Source organism: Acanthochromis polyacanthus, chromosome 19 (assembly GCF_021347895.1).
Source record: "Acanthochromis polyacanthus isolate Apoly-LR-REF ecotype Palm Island chromosome 19, KAUST_Apoly_ChrSc, whole genome shotgun sequence".
In the NCBI taxonomy this organism is placed as follows: domain Eukaryota; kingdom Metazoa; phylum Chordata; class Actinopteri; family Pomacentridae; genus Acanthochromis; species Acanthochromis polyacanthus.
Genome location: NC_067131.1, coordinates 16,810,191 through 16,819,478, shown reverse-complemented (window position 1 = coordinate 16,819,478; position 9,288 = coordinate 16,810,191).

The window sequence follows — 9,288 nt, the reverse complement described above, 5'->3', positions numbered from 1 at the left end:
GTCACTGTGACATTACTCTGAATAACATACTGGCAGTATAAAAAGTAGTGTGGCTATAGCAGTACAGCAGCAGCAATAAATTTACACATACTACAAAATCTTTAACTCAAGTATTACCACAGACACATCCTGGGTTGACTACATGACAACACAAGCAGAGTTTATGTTCCCTAAATGCTTCAAATGTGACAAAATTGATCCCATTTTACAACAGCACATTCATATTTATAATTTTGTGTATGTATGTACCAGTGACCATTAACTCATACATCAAGAATAATCATTCACCTTGAAATACATGGAAAACTAATTTTTGTTTTGTAATGTCAAGAACATTTAGTGAAGTTGTCCTCAGTTCCTGTGCCAGCGTACTTCCCTTTAGTCAAGCTCTGTTGTTTCTGAGGCTGATGTTGAAAAATATCATTGTAAAAGTGAGCAGTGATCAGAGGTGCATTGTGGGTAATGAGGATCAAGTGGGTTTTTTTTAAAGCCAAACCAAATTGTGACAAGGATACCTCAGCTTCTATTCTTTTGACTTTGACCTTTTTTTTGAGCCCGTCTCTTGAAGATTATGGAAGTGCGATACTTAACTGGTGGACTCCCTTTAACCATTTAAACACAACATCACAGCACAATATGAAAGTCTACATGTCCAAGATGCAGTTTGTCCAGATCTACCTCTGTGTTGATCCTCAATGACCCAGGTGGTGAAAGTCTTTCGAGCTCCTAATCCTAAAAGGGTGATTTATTGCTAGTTTTCAGATCCTGCAGTAGTAAAGACCTTGACATTTTAATGAACTCAGAAGGAGCTAACTGGACTTCTTTTTTTTGGTTCTTGAAGATTTGAAGTTTCAACTCTTGTCCAAGAGGCCTCATGAGGTCTAAGTGGCTGAAGAAATCAGTGAAGGAAGCCATCTATGTTCAACTGCAACAGCCATCTCTAAACAGAAGACAGGTTGTATGATGCCACTTGTCAGGTACTTATAATGCAGTCTTGAGATCCCACCTCACAGTTTCACCACAAACATCCCTGACTTGGCAGTTTCACAACCATCCATACCTTGAAGCATGTCAGTCTTGTGTCATAAATGAATCATTAGCTATGTGATTTGGGAGTGATAATATATGTATCAGTTGAAACTAAGGAAGCCTCGAAGCTGGGAGTTGAAAAGTCTTCAAGAACCAAATAGAAATGTCCAGCTGCCTTTTACAGAAGCTCTTAGAATGTCCAAGTCTTTCTTCAGCATCTGGAAACTTGCTTTAAACCGCTCTTCAGTAACAACTGTCTTTAATGATTGCTGTGTCGGTGCATCACTGAGTCACAAGCAATGTCTAGGCTCATCTGAAAAGTATTATCTCTATATTTTACATTTCTAATTGTTTTAATAATGTTTCATAGTCTCATAGAGCAGAGGAATAGTTCAACACTTTCATCTTTCATTGCCATGGCAGAGATCAGTGGACCTCCACAGGGAGAAGTGCAGGAAGCTTTTAACGGCAGTGTTTCTAGTGAATTCTTTGGATCATAATTATGCCCTTCAGATTTATTTTACCTAGCATGGTCACCATTGATTACATTTTAGGATTTGATGATGATAGTGTGATGAGCAGCTGTAGTGCCACTCAGGGGCAGATGCCATGTACTTGTAGTGGCATTGAGTCTGTGTTGCATCTCTAACAAAAACTGACAATTCCTACACTTAAATGAAACAAAATGCATAATATACAGAGGCAGTACCAAATAAAAGCCTGACTTAATGAAACCTTCTTTACCTTCTCTGAATATTGGTACAGCCAGTTGAACTGAAAGCTACTGGAGTAGACTGTAGAAGTGATAAGTATTTTGAAATGAAAGTGTAAAAAATAACTGCATGTATAAATGTAATCTGTCCAACTTCACCAGATCAAATGTGTGAGTCTTTCTTTCACTGTAGTGAGGCTGTTCAGCCATTCATGTGTGGACATGAACGTGTTCACTTTGGTGGTATTAAAGTCAATCTAACATACAGTTTCAAACAGCTGCTACTAAATGTGAGAGCAAAGTTGGTGTCCTATGTATTTATTTGAAGTAAATGCATGGGAAGACCCTGGCAGTGTGCTTTGAGTGTGGCAGAGGCAGTGAACATTAGCTCCCTCTAGAGCTTGACAGCAGAATAACAGGTAGCTTTTGCCAGAAATGCAGCAGAGCTAATGCACTGGCTTCACAAATAAATGTACTTTAATTGTAACATGATTGTGACGGAGCGCCGGTGAACGCCCGTCATTTCCTGGCAACGCGTGTCTCTCTCTCGCTCCGTGCCGGTGAGCGCCAGGGCAGAGAGTGTGCCGCCATTTCACCGTGCAAAACATACATTATCATTTTAATGCACTATTCGCCTCTACCGGACTTTTGTGCTGGCTGCGGTCGGCGTCCGAGGGTGCACACTCGGCGCCGATGCGACACACACACACGCACACACGCACACACGCACACGCGCACACGCACACACGCACACACGCACGCTCACCTGCTGTTGCTCCATCCTGTTCACTCCTCCAGAGACTAAGTCGAATATGAAGGTAAATTTGTTTCTTTATTCTTTAATCGAAAAAAGTTGCTCCAATCGCAAAACATGTTTTCAATCAGAAAAAACTTCACTTCAATCAAAAAAAAACGTTTTCAATCAAAGAAAACTCTTGTTCAAACGCAAAAAAATATTTGAGACCCAAAAAAATTGCATATAAACACGTTTTTTCTTTGATAGAAATTTTTTTTTGTTGTTGTTGAAAATACATTTTTTGATTGAAGTCATATTTTTGGATTTGAGCCATATTATGGGTAGGACATTTGTTTCTTTATTACTCGATGAAAACAAAAGCATCCTCAATCTCAAAAATGTTTTCAATAAAAAAAAGGTCACTTCAATAATAATAAAAAAAATTCAATCAAAGAAAAAAACGTTTTCCCAATAGAAAAAATATTTGAGACTAAAAAACAAATGCATTCGAACACGTTTTTTCTTTGATTGAAATGTTTTCATTATTGAATTCAGTTTTTATTTGACTGAAAATATATTTTCTGATTGAAGTCATATTTTTGGTTTTGAGCCATAAAATGAGTAGGACGTTTGTTTCTTTATTACTCAATCACAAAAGATATAGCTTCAATCAAGAAAATTATTTTCAATCAAAGCAAATAAAAAAGTTTTCGGAGTGTTTCGACTTTGTTTTGGCATTCAAACACCTTTTTTTCCGATCGAAGTGAAAAAAGTTTTGAAGCCTGTTTTTTGCGATTGAATCATTTTGACACAAACATCCCACAGTGGGCGGATGCTTCTCCATTGGTCGGGCATGTTTGAGTGACAGGTGTCCACACCAATGACGAATCTCTCTCCAGAAGAAGCTACTTGTGTGTGGGGAAGTCAGTCTTTTCTATGGGAGACCCCAGTGTTTACAAATAGTGACGTCACGAAGTCACGTGATTACGGCGCTGGTTGGCAAGAGGAACCAGAGGAACAATGGCTGATGATAGCAATGCGAACTATCCTTTCGTGAAATTGTCCGATTATGCTCAATCCTTATCACCTGAGGCCCGACAAATATACGTGAGTAAGCTGAGACATCAGGGAAACAGTAAAACCTTGCCAGATCCCTACAATTTGAAGACTGGGCGGGTTGACGATCCTTCATTCTGGCCGGACATTTCCTTCACCGACATTTATTTTTAATTGATTGACACCGCTGGGCAGTTCACCCACCCAAAAATATATAATTATGAATTAAAAATAATATATCTTCTGTTAATCTTCAACAAGATGTCAAAGAAACGTCAGGAAGTTGCTGTATTTTTTGTCTCCAGTATGGCTTCTATGTAACAGTAACAGACGCACAGCATTGGTGATCGAAAATAGGACAATTCTAAAAAACGATCGCTGGACGCATACAGAAACAAATATGGTTACAAATAGGAGGCTGCTGGCTTAAGGAGATGTTATTGAACATGCTTCATTCGACTTTAGTATACTTTCATCGCCTAAAAAGCGATCGGTAACACATGACAACACTGAACCAAACTGAAAGTGTAGAGATCGCTTCACGCGAAGGATGCGACACTAAATCAATATCTTTTGGTAAATACGCTCAAAGTTAGACATACTAAACATGCTAAACTGTTGAATAGTTTACCTGAAGAAAAGTGGGAGCCACAAACACGATCTCTGCTGCTTACTGGGGTACAATTTTTCCTGTTGATGGCTGAAGCCACCGCCATCTTCTCTCTCCTGACATCGGTATTCAGTGAAATTTCAAGCCTGATCCCTTCTCAAAACGCTTCGTACAACCAACAACTACACACGCTATTACCACTGTGGTAAATACATGAGCAATTTCATTCATGAAAAGCGATAACTTTACGTATTTGTTTCAAACCCGATACCGTTCTCGTAGCAAGCCGTTATGTTACTGCCGGTTCTTGCCAACCAGTAGCAGTCTTGTACCACGTGACCATAGCAAATGACGACACGCTGGCGTCTCCCATAGTCGTATGTTTGTGCAGCTGACACTGCATCTGTTATTGCAGGCGCAGGCCACTACTTATTCCACCACCAGCTGCAGCTGCATTGTAGTATCCACAATACTGAATTTACTGTGAGTACAATGCCCTCAGCACACTTCATATTATAGGCTATATAAACACTGTTAAACACGTTATATTAACCCGTTGCACTTCAGTTGCGCTTCAGTGTCCCGCCCGCGGTTCACTTTGAGATCTGCATAAGCAATTTGCTAAATGTCTGAAACTGCAAATATGAATATACAAACACTATACGCCAATGGAAAGCTCAGATTCTCATGAATCCGCCGGTATAAACCATATAACGTGCTTAACAGTGTTTATATAGCCTATAATATGAAGTGTGCTGACGGCATTGTACTCACAGTAAATTCAGTATCGTGGATACTACAATGCAGCTGCAGCTGGTGGTGGAATAAGTAGTGGCCTGCGCCTGCAACCACAGATGCAGTGTCAGCTGCACAAACATACGACTATAGAAAAGACTGACTTCCCCGCACACAAGTAGCTTCTTCTGGAGAGAGATTCGTCATTGGTGTGGACACCTGTCACTCAAACATGCCCGACCAATGGAGAAGCATCCGCCCACTGTGGGATGTTTGTGTCAAAATGATTCAATCGCAAAAAACAGGCTTCAAAACTTTTTTCACTTCGATCGGAAAAAAAGGTGTTTGAATGCCAAAACAAAGTCGAAACACTCCGAAAACTTTTTTATTTGCTTTGATTGAAAATAATTTTCTTGATTGAAGCTATATCTTTTGTGATTGAGTAATAAAGAAACAAACGTCCTACTCATTTTATGGCTCAAAACCAAAAATATGACTTCAATCAGAAAATATATTTTCAGTCAAATAAAAACTGAATTCAATAATGAAAACATTTCAATCAAAGAAAAAACGTGTTCGAATGCATTTGTTTTTTAGTCTCAAATATTTTTTCTATTGGGAAAACGTTTTTTTCTTTGACTGATTTTTTTTATTGTTATTGAAGTGACCTTTTTTTTATTGAAAACATTTTTGAGATTGAGGATGCTTTTGTTTTCATCGAGTAATAAAGAAACAAATGTCCTACCCATAATATGGCTCAAATCCAAAAATATGACTTCAATCAAAAAATGTCTTTTCAACAACAAAAAAAAATTCTATCAAAGAAAAAACGTGTTTATATGCAATTTTTTGGGTCTCAAATATTTTTTTGCGTTTGAACAAGAGTTTTCTTTGATTGAAAACGTTTTTTTTGATTGAAGTGAAGTTTTTTCTGATTGAAAACATGTTTTGCGATTGGAGCAACTTTTTTTTCGATTAAAGAATAAAGAAACAAATTTACCTTCATTGATGGCGCGCATTTTTGAATCAGGTGACATGGAACCTTCCATTATTGGGGAGTAGATTTTTGAATGTTTGTCTAGCTGGTTGGAAATGCTGTTTGGGGAAGCCAATAATCATTTATTTGTTTACTTATGTGTATATCTGAAATGGATTGTATAGAAATGATGTGAAATTCTTTATGTGAGGTATTGTTTTTGCATGGAACCCTCTGTTGGCATATTGGTGGTTGCCCAGGGGAGGGGCAAGGGGTATAAAAGGAGCTGTGGTTCATTGTGTGGAGGGGCTTGGATAAGCTAGTCACATTGTGGGTGATTAGCTGGAAAAATTTTTGGATTTTTTTTTTCTTTTTCCCCTTTCACCTTTCCAAATGTAAATACTTTATTTGTGTACATTTTGCTGCAGTGATGTATTTGTTGTTGTTTTTTTTCCCTCATCGGCTTTTTCACTCCTGTTTTGGAACAGTGGGTGCTGAATAAACTAAAAGACACTGAAGCATGGTCGTCTGAGCTATCACTACTTACTGCAGAATCGAACCCGTGACAATGATAATAAAATACATGTCCTGCTATGTGCATATATATCTACTACTGCTGCCGTAAACTGCAACAATCTTTACTAATACATGTAGAAATTCTAATATTTCAGATGTTTTTGCTGCTGGGTTATTACTACAGCTATAAATAATTCTGCTGCTGTAGCTAACACTGCTACTGTACATGCTTCCTTACTGCTGGTGCTGATTTCACTTTTTATCATCATCATCATGCGTCTTCCAAGCTCTGACATTTATTAGGGATTTTCCTGCAGATTTAGTCGTCCCCTTGGCAACAAAATCACTGATGCTGGAGTTCTGCATCACACACCCAGACAGCATCAGGATGTTGTTCCCAGGAGGCAGCAGTGTCACCATTCAGTCCATCTCTGTTTCTCAAGAGGTGCAAGTAAAAGAGGAAAGAATAACGCAAAAGAGACAAAGAGATGGACAGATGGTGTTTCCATTTCCTGCCTTGTTACTACCTCGCTCCTTCCGCTGACTCCATCCCTATACAGCCGTCCTCCCTGGCATCATGTCACACAGCAACCTGCACCCATGGGCCCATATCAGGTCAGCCGGGGCAACCTGAATGCTTACAGTACAGTGTTTCAGTATAGTCAACGATTTTTTTCACCGGACTTAGCAGTACATATGAGGATGTGATACAGTCGCGGAGCTGAAAGCCTTCTCACTGGCACAAAATGTGAGCTTGTTCCGGTCCGCTTCACATTCTATTTTCACATTGGTGCAATGATGGATGTGTCCTGCCTGAGTTTCTCATAATCTGATACTTCGGCATCCAAATGTCTGATGAATGAGTGATACAGCTTTGGTTTCAGGCCTTCTGACTGACCACGAAGAAGCCTCATTTCTCCTGTAGTTGATTTAAGCAGGGTAAAGCACCAAAAGTCATTTCTGTGCTAAACTACTTTGCTCCCATTGCCAGGTGTGTGGGAATTTGGTTTCCATAGCTCCATCCCACGTGGTAGCTTCGCCTCATGAAGTTCACCTCAACAGGTGAACTGGAATAAAGAATGTGTCTGCCATGATTAAGAGGGTGAGAACAAGTACAAGCATCAAGGTAACACGTGTAACTTGAAACAGCTCGAAATTCATAATTGACTGCCCGAGGCCCCGCTATAGCTTACTGCCTCGATAGAGTTGTAACGTGCACAGTACATGCCAAAAGAACCGTGCAACTATCCTTTTACACTGTAGGCGCAGAATCATCACATCCAGACGGCAAGTGACACCAAACAATCCATGAGAGGAGGGTAATTGGAGATCATTGGGCTTATTCTGAGCATGCCAAATGCACCGTGCTCAAGGCCTGAAGAGGAACATATGGAGCCCCGGTCTCTATGTTCACCCGTGGAACAGGACACAGCAGAGCATTGTGGGTCTTGAGTGCAGCTTGCAGCCTTTATTTGGACACAGCAGGGTCTCACGCCTGCAGAGGAGAGGGGCTGAAACATGACACTAAAATAAAGAGTGGTAAACATGTCACCTTGTTGGTTTAAGGTGTGCAGCTTCAACAGCAATAAAACTGTTATGTCCTCTTGTTGTTAGCATGTAAAACTTGTCTTTTTTTCTCCAGCAGAAGTCAATGTGCAGCTCTGAATCTGTTTTTGAACTGAAATTTGTTGCAGATGAATTTGTCCCACAGCAAGGAGAAATTCCTTGAGCTCCCTTCGAGAGAGAGAAAAGACTTTTCTTTTAGGCAGAAGATTATAGTGTCTTTAATGTGTTTGCTGACAGAGTGCCTTTAATATGATGACATATATGTGTAATCCATCTCAGATCACTGGCTGAGTATTTCTGAGCCTCTGTTGACAGCAGCACACCTGCTCGTCCCCAGTCCAGACCTGGGAACACTGCCTGTCTGAACTAGCACCGCTGCTGCCAAGGGCACTGCCGTATTGGGAGAAGTGTGAGAGTGTGTTTGAATCAAAAGTACAGATATAGGATCAGAGAGAGCTGTGTGAGGAGGGCGAGTTCATGTCAGCGGGAGGATCTATCCTTACTCATTTCCTGGTATTATACAAACATTATTTATTACTCCATCATTTACCACATACAATCCATTCCCTGACAGAGGAAGAAAAAAACGTTTGACATGTCTGACCTTGCTTAAAAATGTTCGAAAATGTTTAAATGCCAAGGTGCACTCAGCTCTGTTAGGGGACTTTGATGCAGATTTAGAAATAATGGTGCTAACTCTGTGAATGAGAATGACATGCACAGGATTCTGAATCAAATTTGAAATGATCAAAGACAGAAAATAGACACACAACTCTCGTTTGCCCTTGCGACCTGCTTCTTCATCACTGACTGTATATGCATGCACTACTGTGGGCAGATGGAACGTACCACTCAGAGAGGGGTGGGGCAGAATCATCGAAGTGGGAGTGACTTTGTTATAACTGTACCAGGGGTGGAAAGTAACTAATTACACTCAAATACTGCACTTCATTTGTACTTAATTTGAGTGCAGTTTTGATGCACACAAGCATTTCTCCATTACATTTAAGGGCAGTTGCAGACCGTTTCTTTTTTTCTATGTCATTATCTTGTAACCCCACAGATAGCTGCAAACCACTGAACCAAACTGTCAAAATGTTTACAATAATACTCAAAAGTAGCTTTGCCTTGGCCTTATAGCAGTCAAATACACAATGCGCTAGTGATAACTAACAGTATAATATGTAACAACAAAATACAATGATGTATTATATTTTTTGATACTTTAAAGTAAGTTTTGCTATCAAGGAAGATTTTGAATGTAGGACTTTTACTGCTGTGTTTTTGCAATCTTTTTTTTTCCTTGAGTAAATGATCCATTTTAGGACTTTTCAAACCACACACAGCAACGG